Here is a 19,137-nt window from a genome sequence, read left to right on the forward strand (position 1 = left end):
GTTACGTCTTATGATATTCCAGTGCAGTATGGTGGTGACACGACACGGAGCAGGGGGATCGAGATCAGGATCATGATCAGGGTCTGGGTCGGGCTATGCTACTGAGTAGGGATGTGAATTAGAACCGGATAACCGGACCGGAACCGGGACCTGACCGGAACCGGAACCGATTGAACCGTAATATGCTTAAGCTGTCCGGGTCTTGGGTTTAAAAATGAGCCTTAACCGGGTTTCGGGTATTCCGGGTATGGGTCCAACAGGTCCGGGTAAACCGGGTAAAAGAACCGGAACTGGGTAATGGGTCGGAACCAGATTTATGCGATAGAAGACCTGGAATTTTAAGGGTTTTTTTACTTAGACCTCTAGACTCCTCCTTATACACAAAAACTTGATGTGGTTCGACAAATAGAAAAAAAAATATAGGGCCTGTGATCACGTCCAACAATTGCAACTTGCATCTCGTTTTTTTCCCTTCCTTTACCTTGGGCCCATTTTTTGATTCATTTTATATAGGTAAAGGAGTGAATATGTAAAAACGCCAATTGGTAATTCATTGGGTTTTAACAATCAAACTATGTTTACAGTCTTCCAAAATTTGACTATAAAAACTTGTTTTCATTTTTTTTATAACTATTTATAATTAATGGCTAAATTTATAGTCTTTCGTATTTTAAACTTTGAAATCCATATTTGAATATGTTAATAAAATTTATTTAAGTGATGAATAAGTTCAAATGAAAAAAAGACAAAAAATCCAAGAAAAAATAAGTGAAGAAGTTCGGCAAATTGGTGCTCATTATTTTCATTTAATTGCATCGGAAAATTCCAATTTCTCTAGTTTTAAAAACATACTGCATTTTCCAATTTGTGTAGTTTTAAAAACATATTGCTTATTATTGGATCAAAAGTGTTGACATTTATTTTATAAAATAAGACTTTGCAGTAATTATCTTCAATTACGACATATTACTTTTTTATTTTGTTACAAAATTTCGGGTTTTCGGATCCATTTCCGGGTCTAATACACGAATTCGGTTCCAATTATCAATTTCTGGTTCCAACCGGTTCCATACCCACTTTACCCGGTTTGATACCCAGAACCGAACCGGAACCGGTTCCCGTATACCGGTCCGGTTCTCGGTTCCTATAAAGTGTCATTTTCGGTTTCCGGGTTTTCCGGGTCCGGGTAAACCGGTCCGGGTTTGGACCCACTTTCATCCCTACTACTGAGCCCATTGATCAGAGGCTGCGCGAGCTTATCGCAACTGAGGTTACAAGAGGCATCCTTGACGCTACCCCAGTGATCTTTGAGACAGTCAAGGAAGGGATGATGGAGATCATGGAGGAACGACTCAGTTCTTTCCGAGTCGAGATTGCTGCGGGCCAGGTCGGGGCCCGGACTCCCTCATTCAAGGAGTTCAAGGCGTACGGAGCGCCTGAGTTCTTTGGGGTACCAGACCCCATAGTTAGCCGATGCTGGGTAGCTGACATGGAGAATGTCCAGTGCACAAGCTCTTTCCCCGAGGCGGAAAAGGTGGGACTGGTGGGAGGAGGTGACCCATCAGGTGGGATCAGCTGGAGTGACAGAGATGTCATGGGAGGAGTTTGTTAGGCGCTTTGAGTGGGAGTTTGCACCATCCATCGAGGTGCAACAGATTGTGAGGGAGTTCCAGGAGTTACAACAGACCACCAAGACTGTGGTGGAGATCACCGCCAAGTATCGGGAACGAGCACTATTGATCCACAGTATGCTGTGGATGAGGATATGAGGAGGACGAGGTAACATTCCATGCTTAGGGATGATATCCGTGAGTTTGTGAGCTTTTCAGGGTGCAAAACCCTGAATGAGATGGTGGAGAAGGCCCGAGAACGGGAGATGGAGTTGGAGTTCCGGACCAAGCGGAAGCCAGAGCAGGTGTAGACAACTGTGGGTTACGCTAAAAAGCCTAAGACCTCCGATTCTTCTGGTAGGGGTCAGCAGGGCCGTGGCCGGTGTGCCAAGTGCGGGAGGTCACATGGAGAAGTTTGTCGAGTTACGGGCACAATATGTTATACCTGTGGTCAGCCCGGCCACGTGAGCATGGACTGCCCCAAGAAGGGCTTGATTTGTTTCCATTGCAACCAGACCGGCCATAAAATGACTGATTTTACGAGGTTGCAGGGAGGAGGAGGAGCATTGGCAGCGCCTGCGCCCGCCACAATGAGGATCAATGATAGCCACCCTGCCAAGGCGGAGGCTTCTGCGGTGAAGAGCCGCGCATTTCAGCTGACCACAGAGGAGGCTCAAGCTGCACCAGACGTCGTGGCTGTTACATAACCTATTTTTATTTTCTTGTTTGATATTATTTGATTATGCTTATATATATATACACATGTGCACTTGTATAGGGATGTTTTTGGTCAATGGTATGTCAGCCCATGTTCTTTTTGATTCGGGAGCTACCCGATCATTCGTATCTCTTGCACTTAGCAAGAAGTTCCGGGGACTTGGGTTTCCCTGCTGGAGGTTGAGATCGCTGATGACCGCACCGTGAGTGCTGCGAGGGTATATCCGGGCTGTGTCCTGAATGTGTTTGGGGAGAGGTTCCGGGTTGATTTGGTTCCGATACCGTTACGAGGGTTGAAGATGATCATTGGGATGGACTGGTTGGGGGCCAACGGGGCCATGATAGATTGCGAGCGCCAGCTGGTGAGAGTTCGAACCCCAAGTGGGGGAGAACTATTATTCATGGATAGAGGGCCTCGTAGGGGCCAACCATCTGTTCAGCTGCGAGGGCTATGAGGCTTCTTCATTAGGGTTGTTTTTGATTTTTGGCGTATATCGCAGATACGAGGGTTGAGACCACGATAGATTTGGGCAGTGTGCCGGTCGTATGAGATTATGGACATCTCTTTCCCGAGGAGTTGCCTGGAGTGCCTCCGGAGAGGCAAGTAGAGTTTCGCTTTGATTTGGTGCCGGGTGCCACTCCGATAGCTAAGGCACCGTACCGGTTAGCTCCGCCTGAGATGCAGGAGTTGTCTACGCAGCTTCAGGAGCTGCTAGACCGAGGGTTCATTCGCCCGGGCAGTTCCCCGTGGGGAGCACTGATCCTATTCGTGAAAAAGAAGGACGTGTCACACAAGATGTGTATTGATTATCGGGAGCTGGACAAGTTAACGGTGAAAAACCGTTATCCGTTCCCGAGGATCGATGATTTGTTCGATCAACTACAGGGTGCATCTTGGTTTTCCAAGATTAATCTTCGGTCAGGGTACCATCAGATGAGGATTCGAGACGAGGATATACTGAAGATAGCTTTCAGGACCTGATATGGGCACTACAAGTTTGTGGTGATGCCATTTGGGCTCACCAATGCCCCAACAGCGTTCATGGATCTCATGAACGTGGTGTGTAGGCCGATGTTAGATCGGTCGGTGATCGTTTTTATTGATGATATATTGGTCTATTCTAAGACAAAGGAGCAGCACGTGCAACATCTGAGGGAGGTATTGGTGACACTGAGGACGGAAATACTTTATGCCAAGTTCTCGAAGTGTGATTTCTGGTTACGAGAGGTGCAGTTTTTAGGGAACATCATCAACCAAGAGGGTATTCTGGTTGACCCAGCCAAGATTAAGGCAGTGATGTGGTGGGAAGTGCCGAAGAATGCATCAAAGATACGTAGCTTCTTGGGTCTAGCAGGGTAGTACCGGATATTCATCCAGGATTTCTCCAAGATAGCCGTACCTTTGACTCGTTTGACCTAGAAGAATGTGACTTTTTGGTGGGGCCCGGACTAACAGTTGGCTTTCGAGACCTTGAGGCAAAGGTTATGCGAGGCCCCGATTTTGGCACTACCCGATGGATTGGATGATTTGGTGGTGTATTGTGATGCGTCTATCATAGGGTTAGGCGTTGTTTTGATGCAGAGGGGGCATGTGATCTCGTACGCCTCGAGGCAGCTGAAGCCTCATGAGGCGAACTACCCAACTCACGACCTGGAATTGGGCGCAGTGGTGTTTGCCCCCAAAATCTAGAGGCATTATTTGTATGGAGTGCGATGCACCATCTATACTGACCCCAACTGTTTGAAGTATTTGATGGATCATCAGAACCTCAATATGCTACAGAGGAGGTGGTTGGATGTACTGAAAGATTATGACTGCGAGATCTTATACCATCCAGGGAAGGCCAATGTGGTGGCCGATGCTTTGAGCCGCAAGACAACGGGTTCTTCGATCGGGAACATTTGTTTGAGAATGATAGTGATCTCTCCATTGTTGGATATGATCAAGGAAGATCAGGTGGAGGGTTTTGAAGAAAGAGAACTGGAAGATAGAGCGGATTCGGGGCCAGTTTCCCTTGTTTGTACAGGATGGTCGGGGACTCTTGACACAGTGTGGCCGGGTGTGGGTACCGGTGACTGAGGGAGCGAGACAAGCGATATTAGAGGAGGCACATAACTCCAAGTTCTCTATACATCCGGGAGCTACAAAAATGTATAGAGATCTGAGGCTAAGCTACTGGTGGCCCTGCATGAAGTGGGAGATCGCCTGGTTTGCGGAGCGGTGCTTGACCTGTAGGAAGGTCAAGGCCGAACATCAGAGGCCTCACGACAAGGTTCCGCCATTACCCATTCCTATGTAGAAATGGGAAAAGATCACCATGGACTTCATCACGAAGTTACCGAGGACGACGAGGGGTGTGGATGGCATATGGGTTATTGTGGATAGATTGACGAAGAGTGCCCACTTTATTCCGATCTCCGAGAGCATCTCTGCTGAGTATTTAGCAGATATTTATGTACGAGAGGTAGTGGTTAGGCATGGGGTGCCAGTGTCGGTGTTCTCTGACCGGGATGTCCGATTCACATCCAGATTCTGCAGAAATTTCCATGAGGAACTGGGCACACAATTATACTTCAGCACTGCGTATCACCTCCAAATAGACGGCCAGAGCGAGCGGACGATCCATACGCTCGAGGATATGCTTCGGGCATGTGTATTGGACTTCGGACGGAGTTGGGATACATACCTCCCACTAGCAGAGTTTTCATATAACAAGAGTTACCATGGTAGTATCGACCGACCCCCGTTTTAGATGCTGTATGGTCGGAGGTGTAGGACCCCAGTTTGTTGGGGTGAGGTTGGAAACCGAGTTATGGGAAGAACTGAGGTGGTGCTCAAGACTACCGAGTTGATTCAGCAGGTGCGCGACCGGATACGAGTCGCACAAAGCCGTAAGAAAATCTATGCGGACCGACGTCGACCGGATCTTGATTTTCAGGTGGGGGACTTTGTTTTGCTGAAAGTGTCGCCATGAAGGGGAGTCATCAGGTTTCCGAAGAGGGGCAAGTTAAGGCCCCGATATATTGGTCCGTTCAGGGTTTCTGCCCGGGTGGGCAATGTGGCTTACCGTTTGGATCTGCCGGACGAACTTAGCCAGATTCACAAAACCTTCCATGTGTCTCAGCTTTGGAAGTGTGTCACTGATGAGGCCGCAGTTATCTCCCTGGACGACATTCAGGTAGATGAGAGCCTGAATTACATCGAGAAGCCCATTACAGTTCTAGATAGAAATACTAAGGTCCTTCGTAACAAGGAGGTGAAGCTGGTGAAGGTGCAATGGCAGCACCGAAGAGGCTCCGAATGGACATGGGAGCCGGAAGATGAGATGCGAGAGCATTACCCAGATCTGTTTGCGTCTGCGGACTTCGAGGACGAAGTCTAGAACAAGTGGGGGAGAGGTGTAACACTCAAAATCAGGTATTACCCTTTGAACCCTTGAAATTTTATGTATTGCATAATGGTCCCTTAAGTACGCTGGGCGTACTTCAGGAGTACGCTTAGCGTACCATGCATGGATGATCGCGGAGGGCCAGCACGTACGCTGGGTGTAGCAAAGGGTACACGGGGTGTACGCGAAGAACATTAAAACCCTAATTTCCAGACTTAAAACCTATATAAGCATCCTTATCTCATTTGAGCTTCACCCTAACCAACCTCCTTCACCCTCAAACGTCACTAAAAACCCTAGGATCATTAGACTGTGTGATCTTGAGCTTGTGAGTGCCTTAATACCATCTTTTTGGTGTGTTAGATAAAAAAAAGAGGAGGAAACAAGCTTGAACGAGAAAGGGCTTCTGGATCTTGCATTTAGAGCAACCTAGGAAGCATGTAGAGGTAAAAAGCTTATTCCTTGGCCATCAATGTCATTTCTAGAGCTAGGGTTTTCTATATAGTCCCTTTTTGTGTTCATAGATCATCTCTTGGGAGTATGAGCAACTCCAAAGCTTAGAAAGGATAGATATGAAGTCCTTTGGTCCATTCATAGCATAAAAATGGAGTCTTGATGGGTGTTTTGACCTCATGCATGGATTAAGACTCTTGGAAAGGTCTTAATGGGTTGTTGGGAGCATATGGAACATGCAAAGGCATAAAGTCGCCAACTTTATGCCTTAGGACGCCTTAATGGACTCAGATCTAAAGATTGGACGTTGGAACATCAAGTATTAAGCACTTAATGGAAGTAGGTGCTTAATCTGCTTGTGCGCTGGGCGTAGTATAGCATACGCAGCGCGTACAACTCAGGGACTCAGTACGCTGAGTGTACAAGAGTGGTACGTAAGGCGTACACACTCTTGGACTCGTTTTAGGCTTGTAAGCCCTTTGGGACTTAATCAATCATTAGGCCTGGTCATGTTTTGAGTTAGTGGGTCAATTTATCTGTTTTGGGCCATGGTTGCTATGGTTGGGCTTTATTGGGCCATGAGGCCCATTAATGATTTCGGACATGGACTTTGGGCCCATTAACAAAGGGGGACTTTTGGGCCATTGTGCAAGGACTTGGGGCTTGGGTTCTTTAATTGGATTAAATTCAACCCTAACCTTGAGTTAATGGTATTATTGTTCAGCACGGGTGGTCACAGACTGTTAGGAGAGCAACTTTCAGATTCAGCAGACAGAGTGAGTCTCCTCACCATACCAATGGGTCGAAGGCACCAAGGCCGACCCATTTTGTGATATGTGATACTCCAGTGAGTTAGTGTTATGTGTCATACTAGTTGGTTACATGCTATATTGTATGCTAGTTGTTTTGTGATACATGCATGAAAGACCCCAGGGGGTTCCCGAGGAACTTGGGTGTAAGATCTTGGAGGGTTTCCAAGGCATCCTAAGTAAAGACCTCGGGGGGTTCCCGAGGCACTAGGGTATAAGACCGTGGAGGGTTTTGCTTGGCATCTCTAGTCAAGACCTCGGGGGGTTCCCGAGGCATTGGGCTAAACCCATGTGGGGGTTCCCATGACACCCGGAGTAAGACCCTGGAGGGTTTCCAGGGCATCCTTATATGTTTATTCTCATGGCTTACGTTGCTTATGGGATTGATATGACTTATGTGATTTATGTAGCTTATATAGCTAATATGGATTATGTGATTATGTGGATTGTGTGGGGTATGCTCTGGGAACTCACTAAGCATTAGCTTACAGTTTGTTGATTGTTTCAGGTACTTCAGAGCCTAAGGGCAAGGGCAAGGTTTGATGGCGCGACGTGCACTCTCCGACATTTTATATGGGGACACTATGATATTTGAAATAAAATGTTGATGTTATAGATTTTGAAAACAATTGTTATTGAGATTTCATATTTTATGGGGATGTTTTGATTAATTTAAAATTGAAAAAATTATTTGGAAATTTGGGTCGTTACAATGGCGGTCCGTGACGTATTCTCTGGGTTGTAACATAATCTATCAATTCAAGATATCTATTGTCCTACATAACATAGTGAGAAAACTTACATGACAATGATAGTTGTAGACTCACAATCTCGTTGGAATAAAAAACTAACAAGAACAATCTACAATCCAACAAACTGTTGGATTAGGTGTCTAAGCCCATAACTATAATTGGTATGTACTTGATTTGATTGTAGCATGGTCTTTTGTGGGTTGCCTTCACTCATGAAACTTGACAGGATGATTTGATTAATATATTATAAGATTAATATATTATTTGGAAATCATATTATTAACTAGTAATTAATCAGAAATTAATTTGATATTAATTTTGGGATTAAAGGAACTGATTAATAATGAAGGGGCTGTTTGGCAAATCATTGATAATTATAAAACTGGGCTGATGGACTCCTTAATTAGGAGTGCTCGAAATCTTATAGGGAGGCCCTATAGATTTCGTCCAAGGCCTCATAAGGAGGAGTCCATGGGCTGCTTAAGCCTTAAGCAGGAAATTAGGGTTTCCACCTAAAAACCCTAGCAGCCCTCAACTATATTAACCCCTAAGCATAAGGAATTTTGGCCCCATGCATTTCTAGACAGAAACCCTGGCCGATCTCCTTGTCTCTCATTCTCATCATTTGCATTGGGTGTTTGTGACTCCATTAGAGGTGCAACACTTGGGGCACTAAGCTTTCAAGAGTTAAGGATCTTCTAGAAATTCTCGTTATTGCTACATAACAAGTGAGGTAATCTTCAAACCCTAGTTTTATCCATGAATTTCGAAAATTGTATGCTAGTCATAGGGTTATTGCTTTGGTATTCAACTTGCATGTTCAATAGAGAAAAACTTAGATCCAAAGCAATTAGAGTTGCATGATCACATAGGAATGTAGATATGCTCAAAACCCATCAGTGGTATCAGAGCCTATGATGTTTTTCAATTGAATAGATGCAATAGTGAATTGTCCAAAGAACAAGAAAATCGAAATATGTTGTCTGCGGCATAAACTCGACGAGTTCAGTTGCCAACTCGACGAGTTGACTCGTCAGTTTCCAGATTTTTCGATTTTCAGATCAATTTTTGAATAGGATAATTACCATAATTCGTTTTTTTTTACTAAAACTGATTTTTTTGAATGGTAACATGATATCCTTATCAAAACTAAAAGATTTGGTTAAATTTGGATAATAATAAGATTATTTTGATTTAAGATTTGACCTAGTATTTTGAAAAGTTTTAAAAATATACCCTTTGGTTTTATAGTTTGAATTTAAAATTAAAAGTTTTAATTTTGGAAATTTAAATGGTTAAACCCTAGTATTTTTAATAGTTTAAAAATACACCCTCATGGATTTATTAATAAGTTAATTAAGTGTTTAATTAAAAGAAAATTAATAAATCTAAAGATAGGTTTAAATTTAATTGAATTAAAAGTTTAACTTATTAAAGGATTAAACCACTTAGTATTTTAAAAGTTTAAAATACACCCTTATACTATATAAAATTAAAAGTCTAATATATATATATATATATATATATATATATATATATATATATATATATATATATATATATATATATATATATATATATATATATATATATATATATATATATAAGAAAAGTCAGTCTTACCGTTAGTAGGCTTCATTCAAGAAGCTGGTCTATAAGATGTGTTTAAGGAAGCGACCTGTAAAATGACCGCCATTGGGTATCCACTCTTACTCACAACACCCTTGACTAGTGGAGGGTCGTTAGCCGAACGGGTTTGATAGGACAGCTAAACTCTCATTAAAAGTATAATGAATTATTAAAGTAACTAAACGCCTTATTAAAATTCCCAATCTTAGTTACTTTAGGAAAATATGAATTTGATGCTATCCCATGAAATTGCACATTGCACCTTATTGGTCGTTAGTGGAGCGTGTGTGGTTAATCGACACACTAATATGGGACTAATGAAGGATGACAATGGGTAGCTCGTAAATTATCATTGATTAATGGAGCGTGTATGGTTAACCGGCTCATTAATTAGATGATAAATGACATCGAGAGTACCAAGCTAATTTGCATGGTTATTTACATCTCGTTTGTGATCCTCGGCATCCCAGTCACAAAGTGAGAGCATAATCGAGATTAAACATGCCATTGAAAAGTTCAATGAATCTCAAAATATCTAGGAATTTCATCTAAAACCTAATTCATTTAAAATTTTGTTTTCGTGGTGGAATTGGTAAATCGTCATTTACTTACCTTCAAATAATTTGCAATTGGATTACGACATCCCTTTTCTGAATTGTAAATTATTGTGTTGGGTCCTAGCCTTAATATTTCATTTGGGTGTTATGTTAAGGATTAAATCAACTCACTTGAATTTTCTACCTTTGTAGATGTCTGGTTTTGACAACTATGGTCTTTCTAAATCCTTTGGAAAAGGTTTTCCTTCTGAAGATGATCTTCCACGTGTCGATCAAGGTGAAAGATCATTCCCTTCTTTGTGCAATGGTGGAATGGGAAATCATACTTCTCTTCCTCTTCCTCCTCCAGTAATTCTCCCCGACCCACGTTTTCATCGACTTGAAAAGTTCAAGGTTACCCAAGCCCTATTGGCATGCAAGCATCGAGATGGAAGTTCTGTGTGTGCACACGTTCTGAAGATGAAGTTGCACATTGGCAGACTGGGAATGTTGGGTGTCGTTTTCCCAAGGAAGCTAGCTGTTGACTTGGTTCTTCAATCGCTTCCTGAGTCATATAGTTAGTTCGTGAAGGACTACTATATGACAGACCACGACGGGACCCTTACTGATTTGGCATATTTGTAAATTGCTGCTGAAGCAACAATGATTTGGTGCACTCGTTAAGAAAATTTGTTTGGAAGACCATCCTCCCACTTTTCAATGGACATAGGCAATGACAACGTTGATAGTCCAGAAATGATTTCTTCTCCTAAGGGAGAAAAATTGGCCAAGTTCAAAAAGTTTGACCATAAGAGAAAGGCCAATTCTAAGATAGTTTCACGTGTCACTCCTAAAGATTCCATCTGTCTCTATTGCCGATTGAAATGGCATTGGAAGCGAAGCTGCCCTGACTACCTGAGAGATCTAAGAGATTGTAAAGTCAAATTGTATGACTCTACTTCAGGTACATCCACTATCTAACTCTATTAAGTTCCTATTTATAGATTCTTATTACATGATGTGAAAGTTGCATTTTGATGTTTTGCAGAATCTAAGAGAAAGAAGGAAACTTAAGGAAAGTGAAGGCTAATTCTGATCCGAGGAGATGGATTTCGATCGCATGGTTCAATGATCAGGATTTGGAGCTGCTACTTAGGAGTTATGATAAATTTCTTAGGAATATTTAGAAACATAGTTTTCATATGGATTTGCATTGTAAGGACAAGTTTTTCCGCATGTCAATAAAGTGAATTTTTGTGGTTTATCTTATTTACTTTATGATTACTTGCAATGGCATTTATGAAAATTGGTGTTTATAACTCTATAAATAGCAATGTTGAAAAATGGATTAAATTCTTTGTTATATCGCTTGTGGTAGTGTCATAATTTACTAAGTGAGGAATGATTCTCATCACCAAAGTTTCAATTGGACTGAAACTTGGAGTCATACAGTTGATTGTGTGATGTATGAGAATCTTGATCTTTGGCAAATTTAGACTAATTCCTTGTTCACATGTATATATGAGTCAAGTGAAGGACTAAATGATCTGGTACACATTAATGTTAACTGGTCAGATCCACCACAAAGGACAATAAGTTTATTCGCCATGATTTACTGATAGTTCAGTAAATATGGTTATGCTTACAAGATTAAGTGTAATTCTGATACCTTGAAAAGATTCGAAGTGTAGCAGGACGAATAAGAAGAATCTACTAGGCAGAAAGATAAAAGTTTCTCCAATCTGAAAGGAAAGGAGAGTACTTTACTATCGTGTTTTATGATCATCTTAATGATTATAGAACCATGTCACAATTGATCCTCTAAGAACACCTTAGTACATCTGTATGGCTAAGAAGAGGAATCAAGTATTGTTGAAATTGTTAAATCAAGAAGACGAGTCATACTTCTTTCCAAAATCGAGTCTTAGAGTCATACTCTAGTTACTACAAGTTGTAGCTTGAGTAACATGTTCTAAGTAGGTTTATAACGCCTCATGAAATGTGGAGTAGAAATGTTTCTTACTCTTGCACATTTGAAATTGGTAGTTGTGATGTTTTGAACAAAGACCAACTAAGATCAATTATATGAACTGTTTTCTTGATAAGAAACCACACTAACTCTTGAATATTTGTTTTTCAAGGAATGTTTCTTGACAGGGAATCTTATATGTCAAGAGGTCAGTGGGAGTCTTGTTGATCTTGAAAAGGTTTCAGGAGACAATCGAGAATAAACCTTTTAGTTATCACTAGCACATGACCTGAGGATTACAACCTATCGTGTTGACATATTCTTGTTTCTATGCCCATTTCCAGTTAAGTTTGACTATGCATGTGAGTTCTATTAGTTCTCATTTGACTACATAAGGCAAACCACCTTAATCAATGAAAATACATTGATTTGTATGGGTAAGCTGCTCAATACCCTGGATGAACTGGTAGACCTTGTGCCACCGGATGGAATTAAATTGAGATTAAGCAAAGTTCAGTCCATATAAGTTTGATTTTGTCATGAACCTTGTCTTATGATAGTGGTTGGAAATGACAAATTCACATGGATTGGGACACATACACCATAAAATCTAAGTGGCAAGAGGTTTCTCTCTACTTCATGATATTGATTGTGAGGAAACGCTTTCATTAGTAGATTTTAAAGGATTAGAGTTAGAAGTTGTGATAACTGCGTTCTCAAATTCGAGTATGATTACGACATCCTTTTTCATAGTTCGAATTGTGAATAGTTTGGACATTCAGAACTTATTGCTATAAGTTCTGAAAAGGTTTAGACACACACGTGTACCACCTGGTTTTGAAAGTGTTCGATTGTGTCTTCGGAGGCCAAGGGTATAAGCATAATCTGACGATTCGGTCTTTTATAGGTCCCGGGTTTATTCTAGAGGCTTTAAGGCTTGGGGGGTAGCTAGGAGCGTAGGGATTCTTGCCATCTTTTCGTGGATATAAAGTTCTTCGAAAACGGACTTAGATCGAAGAAGTTATAGTACTTTGAAGTTGTTGGCAGAATTGGCCCATGAATGGAAAAGCTTGCATTTCAGCCCATGCATGCAAGGTGGCAGCCAGGTGAGTACGCCCAACGTAATCTGGGGTACGCCTTGCGTAGTGCTGGATAAAGAAACGCGGATGTTGAAGACGTACGCCCAATATACGGGGATTACGCCCAGCGTACGTCCAGGATCTCCAAAACCCTAATTTTTAGGGTTGGCTCACTATTTAAGAACCTTAAGTTCGAGGGGGGTGCGCCTCCCTTTCATTCTCAGAGCCTTAAAACCTAAATTCGAGTGGTAGCTTCATCCAAGAGTGTTGTGAGCTTTGTGGGTGCAATTTGGGTGGTTTTTGGTGCATTTCAAGAAGTTAGAACTTGTTGCAAAGATGGGAATCAAGGAGGAGCTTGTGGATCTAGCATTTGGAACCGATTCTCAGGTTGATGAAGGTATAAAGCTTTGATCTTGATCTTTCATCTATTAGATCTACCAATGTGAGTTTTACTTCATTTTGGTCCCAAGGATGGAACTTTATGGTTGAAATCCGATTCTTAGACTTAAACTTGCCACTCTCAGTGTTAAATGAGTCCCTAAGGCAGAAAGTTGCCATCTTGGAGGTCTTAATGGGTTCATGCTTGAGTTAAGACCATTTCCATGGAAGTAGATTATTATTTTTGGAGTTTGAGCTTATGTGGTTCATGCAAAGCCATCAAGTAAGCAACTTTATGGTTTAAGACGTTGAAGAGGACTTGGATCTGTAAATGTAGCTTCTGGAGTAGAGTATTAAGCACTTAATAGAAAAGTGGCTTAACAAAGGAGTACAATGGGCGTACATGCAGGTACGCTCAGCGTACACCACGTTCAGCCAGTAGGCTTAGCGTACAAGGGAGTACGCCCCGCGTACTCATCAGTTATGGGCTTGGAGTGTTTTGGGCCTCGGGTTGGGCCAAGCAGTGGACCTTGGGCCTTAGTGGACCATAAGAAGTCAGATGTTTAGGGCCATGAATATGTTTGGGCTTAAGGTAAGGCCCGTTAGAGGGGTTGGGCCCAATTTGGCAAATTGGGCCATTAGTGGGCTTGGAAAGCCTACCTAGTTTTGGGCTTTGGTTTGGGCCTAAGTTTGGATCGTACTGGGCCAGGGGTAGAATGGTCATTTTACCCCATGCATGAATTAAGGATTATGGTATGGGACCCGATTCCTAATTGGGTATATATTGATTGGTAGTGGCAGCTCGGGAAGCTGGCGGGGCAGTAGGTAAGGAATTCATACGGGAAGCTTCTGCAGAGCGAGGTGAGTCTTCTCACCATACCAATGGGTCTAAGGCACCAAGGCCGGCCCATTTTATGTTATGTGGTACACTAGCTGTAGTAGAGATATGTAGTATGATAGTTAGCTTTATGCTAAGTGGTATGCTAGTGATTATATGATATGTGGTATGCTAGTTGTCTTTGTGATACTTGCATGGAAGACCATGTGGGGTAGCCCATGGCACAATGGTATAAGACCCTGGGGGAGCCCACGACATCCTTACAGGTTTATGTACGTGTTATGTGTAGATACTTCTGTGATACATGATATGCTATTTGATTATATATCATATTGGCAGGGAAAGACCATGGGGGGAGCGCATGGCACTTGGATGTAAGACCATGTGGGGGAGCCCATGGCTGTCCGGAAGGGAAAGACCATGGGGGGAGCCCATGGCGCTTAAGTGTAAGACCATGTGGGGGAGCCCATGGCGTCCTTATGCAGGGATATGTGGTAGAGATAGCTTTGATAGCTAATGTTATATGGTAGAGATAGCTTTATGGCTGATATGTTATGTGATATGTGGTAGAGATAGATTTTATAGCTAATATGATATGTGTTATGTGGATTGTGTGTGGGGTATGCTTTGGGGGACTCACTAAGCTTTATGCTTACGGTTTACAGTTTTGGTTTCAGGTATCATCGGTTTGGAAAAGAAGAGCTCGGATTGATCGCAGTGCACACACCTATGATTTCCGCAATGAATGATTTTGGGATGACCTCTGATAAACGTTTTACTTAATGATGATTTGAAATGTTTGAAATAAATGGTATCAATGTTTTAACTATATTAAAAATGAAATTTTTACACTTCATTTTTGGGTCGTTACAAGTTGGTATCAGAGCCTTGGTTTGAGGGATTCGGGGATGCCTTCGGGTATGTCTGAATTCAAACTGAGGATCTGTAAGGTTTTCAAAAATTTTCAAAGGAAAATGTTTTAAGTAAAGAATTTTTAAGACAAGAAAGGGTGTGGTGCATGCAGTCAGCCGAGCTCAAGTAAACTTCCCCAGAATACCCACATTTGTTATCTGTTATGTTTTGATTATGAATCTGTGTAACGCATGCTAGTTACGGCTAGGAGATATGCCTTTATATGTTGTATGAACTGGTAGACTCGCATGCTAGTGCTGAGTAGTTAGCAATAGGTTGGCCTGATATGTGGTGCTTATAACCATGAAGATATTAGATGTCATGCTGGAATGAGAATGATAATTGGTATTTGTAACTGCAATGTGTATGTTTTGAAAATTATATACGGTTAGGATCTTATAGCCTTAGAATAGCTGATTTGACCTTATTTCCTGTGGTCTTAGGGTAGAGTCTATTATTCGACAGTCTATTAGATCCTGTTCTGTGTATAATTTACATGCATAAGGCAGCTGACAACGAGGGTGGATGTGAACAGCATGGGTTGTGGTATATGGGCCGAATGTTCTATGATAGTTTGTGGGTTGAAGAGTGCCCTAGGATAAGCCTAGGATGAGGTTAGTGACAGGTGTTACCTGCTTGCGGATTGTATGTGTGGATAGACTGACTTGTCTAGTGGATGTTGGTTTGATTTACTGTTACCTGAATGCTGCTTGCTTTGTGCTTTGTGGGATTCCTAGTGATGTGGATCAACTACTAAGTGAATATGTTAAGTCACATACAGTACAAGTTAAATAATCTAAGAGGGATGGATTTGACCCTATTGCGCAGCTCCTGTCTGAGTCCAACCGTTCTAGGGTTGAATCTTTTACTCGAAGGATTATCAGACCTCTGTTGTATGTGACTATATTCATGAGGTAGTTGGTCGACATTAATGGAAACATTTAAGCAGATGACTGCAGGGTGAGGTTGGCAACCTAGGAAAGCCTAGGATATGCTCCAGTGAGCTTAGTGGGGCGGTTCGGTGAAGTTGGGAACCTAGGGGGAGCCTAGGAGGTGCTACGGTAGAGATCGTCTTGCTGTTTAGCAAACATTTAGTATACCACTAGAGTAAGTGACTTAGAGGATTCGGGAGGATTGCTGAGGAAAGTATGGATAGGTGTGGAAGGTAGTATTGGGCCCGTACTACTGAAAGCACAAGATCCATACTCGAATCGGTGAGAGTCTTGGAGAATCTGAGAAGCTTATGGGAAGGAGAATTCTTGGTTATGACTTGAGCATGGGAATAGCTACTTTGCAGAATGAGGATGAGTACGCATGGGTGGGATCAGGGTTTGGTCCCAGCTCCGGTGGTGAGCCAGTTAGTGGAAGGACTGCCAGGATTTCGAGTTTGCCTTAGATTTCTTGTATCAGGCGGCAAGGGTTGATTGTGCGATTTATTGCGCTTTGGGATTTGAAACTATGTCTTGGGAATAGTTTATAGTCGGCTTAGAGCAGAGGTTGCTCCAGCTACTGTAGTTCAACCGTTGGCGATTGAGCTGGTGAGTGTGTCAGGGTGCGTGACCCTGAATGATATAGATCTCAGAATCAAGGACGGAAGATTGATTAGGAGTACCTCAATGAGAGAGGTTCAGGTCAGGTGAATTTATTGGAGGGTCTCGGGCGGAGACCCAAGAGTTTGGATCAGCTTTTGAGAGGCCAGCAGGGTCGGATCCAGTGCAATGTTTGCAGGAACTGCGCGATGAAGTTTCGTTCCAAGGGTTTGGATTGTCATTGGGATCAGAATGAGGTGTTACATCATGCTCTCAGAGTGGTCGAGGTATCACAGGAGGAGGTGGTCAGGATGCCTTCAGATGTTTGCGGATATGCTATCTTCGGCCATTTCCGGTGGATACCGGTTTTTTGTATCACTTGGGAATTGTGATAAGTTGGATCTCGGGTTGGTTTTTTGCTATCGTCTGGGTTAGCAAGGGTTTTCAGATGCCATTCAGCATGTCGAGGAATCTTTGAGAGATCTTCAGACGGATGTACCTTGTGGAGCGGATTCCGCGTGTACCGTGATTGCTCCGAGTCGTTGTCGGAATCTGTTCAGTGATCTTGGTTGCTACGTGTGTAGCAGGTTTGGTCACGTTTTCAGGGATTACCCATACGGTGTTATGACTAGTTTTTAGTAGCCTTAGTATTTATGTTTGGAAGAGCCATCAGGATTGCCGTGGAAAGAGAGAGTTGTCGTTGAAGTGTTATGGGAGCATCCGACCTTTGGACTCCGAGATCTGAGTGTGATATAAGTGTGAACAGCTAGAGTCATTGGCATTGTTGGGATACAAGATGTGTTAGTTGGATTTCGGGAATCGTGTTGTTTTGGAAGGGTTATTCATGGTGTTCAAGCTTTGTTAACCACCGGCCGTTAGCAAGGTGAGCATTGGAACGTAATGAAGATTGGGAATCCTTCAATTTTCGCGTGCCGAGCGGACTTAGTTGAATCTAAGTGGGGGAGAACCGTCCAGGTATCCAGGGCAGAAGCAAGGGTAAAAGTGATGTAAAACTACGGGGGAGCCGTAACATTCACTAATGGTCAGTTAGGGTATAGTGTTGTAAGACTGCGGGGGAGTCGTAGCATTCACTAGCAGTACAGAGTGTTGTAAGACTACGAGAGTGCCGTAGCGTTCACGGATTCTTTCAGGTGATTTGGACTAGGGCAGGCTAGTTCGCAGGGTTGTGGGGGAGCCACAGCTTAGTTAGGATCAGGACCAGAGGTGATTGTCCGATCAGTTATTCAGGGGCGAGCCCGGATGGTTATGGGAATTTAGGATGGAACCGGTAGAGAATGCTGAGCTAAGGGTTGGACCTTGTGATACAGGATCTCGTGTTCGAGTAGTACATGTTTCAGTAGGGCTACGACTGGGTAGCCCTGATATTGGACCTCATAAGAACCTGGTGGTTGGACCGGGTGCGAGACTGGAAGTCTCAGGGAATCGACTAAGGGTAATTATTAATCGGTCGATTAAAGGATGACGGGAAGTCATGGTGCATTATGTAAATGCCGATTCGAGGATCTCTGGATAGGAGCGGAGTAATAATTCGGATTTGGATGGGAACCCGAATCGGAATTCGTGCAGGATTTTGTTTCAGTAAGATGGGATGTTGGGCATCCATATGCCAAGGGCGTCGAGGGCAGAATTCCAAGGTGGTGAACGGGTTGGTTTGAGGGTAGTTTAAGCCATTGTGATGTGCCTCGAGTGGCTCTACCAGTAATAGAGCCACGACATGTCTGAATCAAGGGACAGTAGGTCGAAGGAGACCGAGTACGATGTAAGACTACAACCATTCTGGTAGTATTCACCCTTTGCGTCGGATTCAGTGGCGACAGGTTGTCAGCCTATCACGATCGGATGGATCAGTCGGATGGAAGGAGATAGGGCAGTTATGGGTAGACGAGGTATCCTTCGAAGGCCGCAGGGGCCTGCTGAGTGTGGTTTGGCTCAACAATCGGGTAGGTGTGCGGTGTTCCGGACAGTTGGTAGACGGGATGGGACCAGGGAGGTCCCCGATTGTTCTTCAAGAAAGCAACCATGTGGCAGCAAGAGGAGTAGGAGCGACTTTGGTGAATTGGGGTCTGTGTGTGGAATTGCTTGTTATTCGGTAGTCGCAGTTGATCGGTGACTTTGTTCTTTGGGAAGTCTCAAGATATTGTGAGTGGGAAGTATTCTATATAGGCTGGTTTCTTATGAAATCAGTTCGATGATGATTCGATGTGGGCAGTCTGTCAGGGAGGCAGACCATCTCGAGACTCCAGATTTCGGATGGAACAAATGTGATCAGGTTTCAAGGAATTCGTTCATCTTCGGGTTCTAGAACCCTGCGAGGGTTGGTTTCGGTTGCATTGGAAAGGCTATGGTATGCTCGGGGCTGTGGCCATGAGGCTTTAGTTATTTGGCATGAGGAATGGTAAGGAATGATTTCGAGGACAAAATCTAATTTAAGTGGGGGAGAGTTTTAACACCCGGTTTTGAAAGTGTTCGATTGTGTCTTCGGAGGCCAAGGGTATAAGCGTAATCTGACGATTCGG

This window comes from Lactuca virosa, chromosome 9 (assembly GCF_052849685.1).
Source record: "Lactuca virosa cultivar CGN04683 chromosome 9, Lactuca_virosa_CGN04683_v6, whole genome shotgun sequence".
In the NCBI taxonomy this organism is placed as follows: Eukaryota; Viridiplantae; Streptophyta; class Magnoliopsida; order Asterales; family Asteraceae; genus Lactuca; species Lactuca virosa.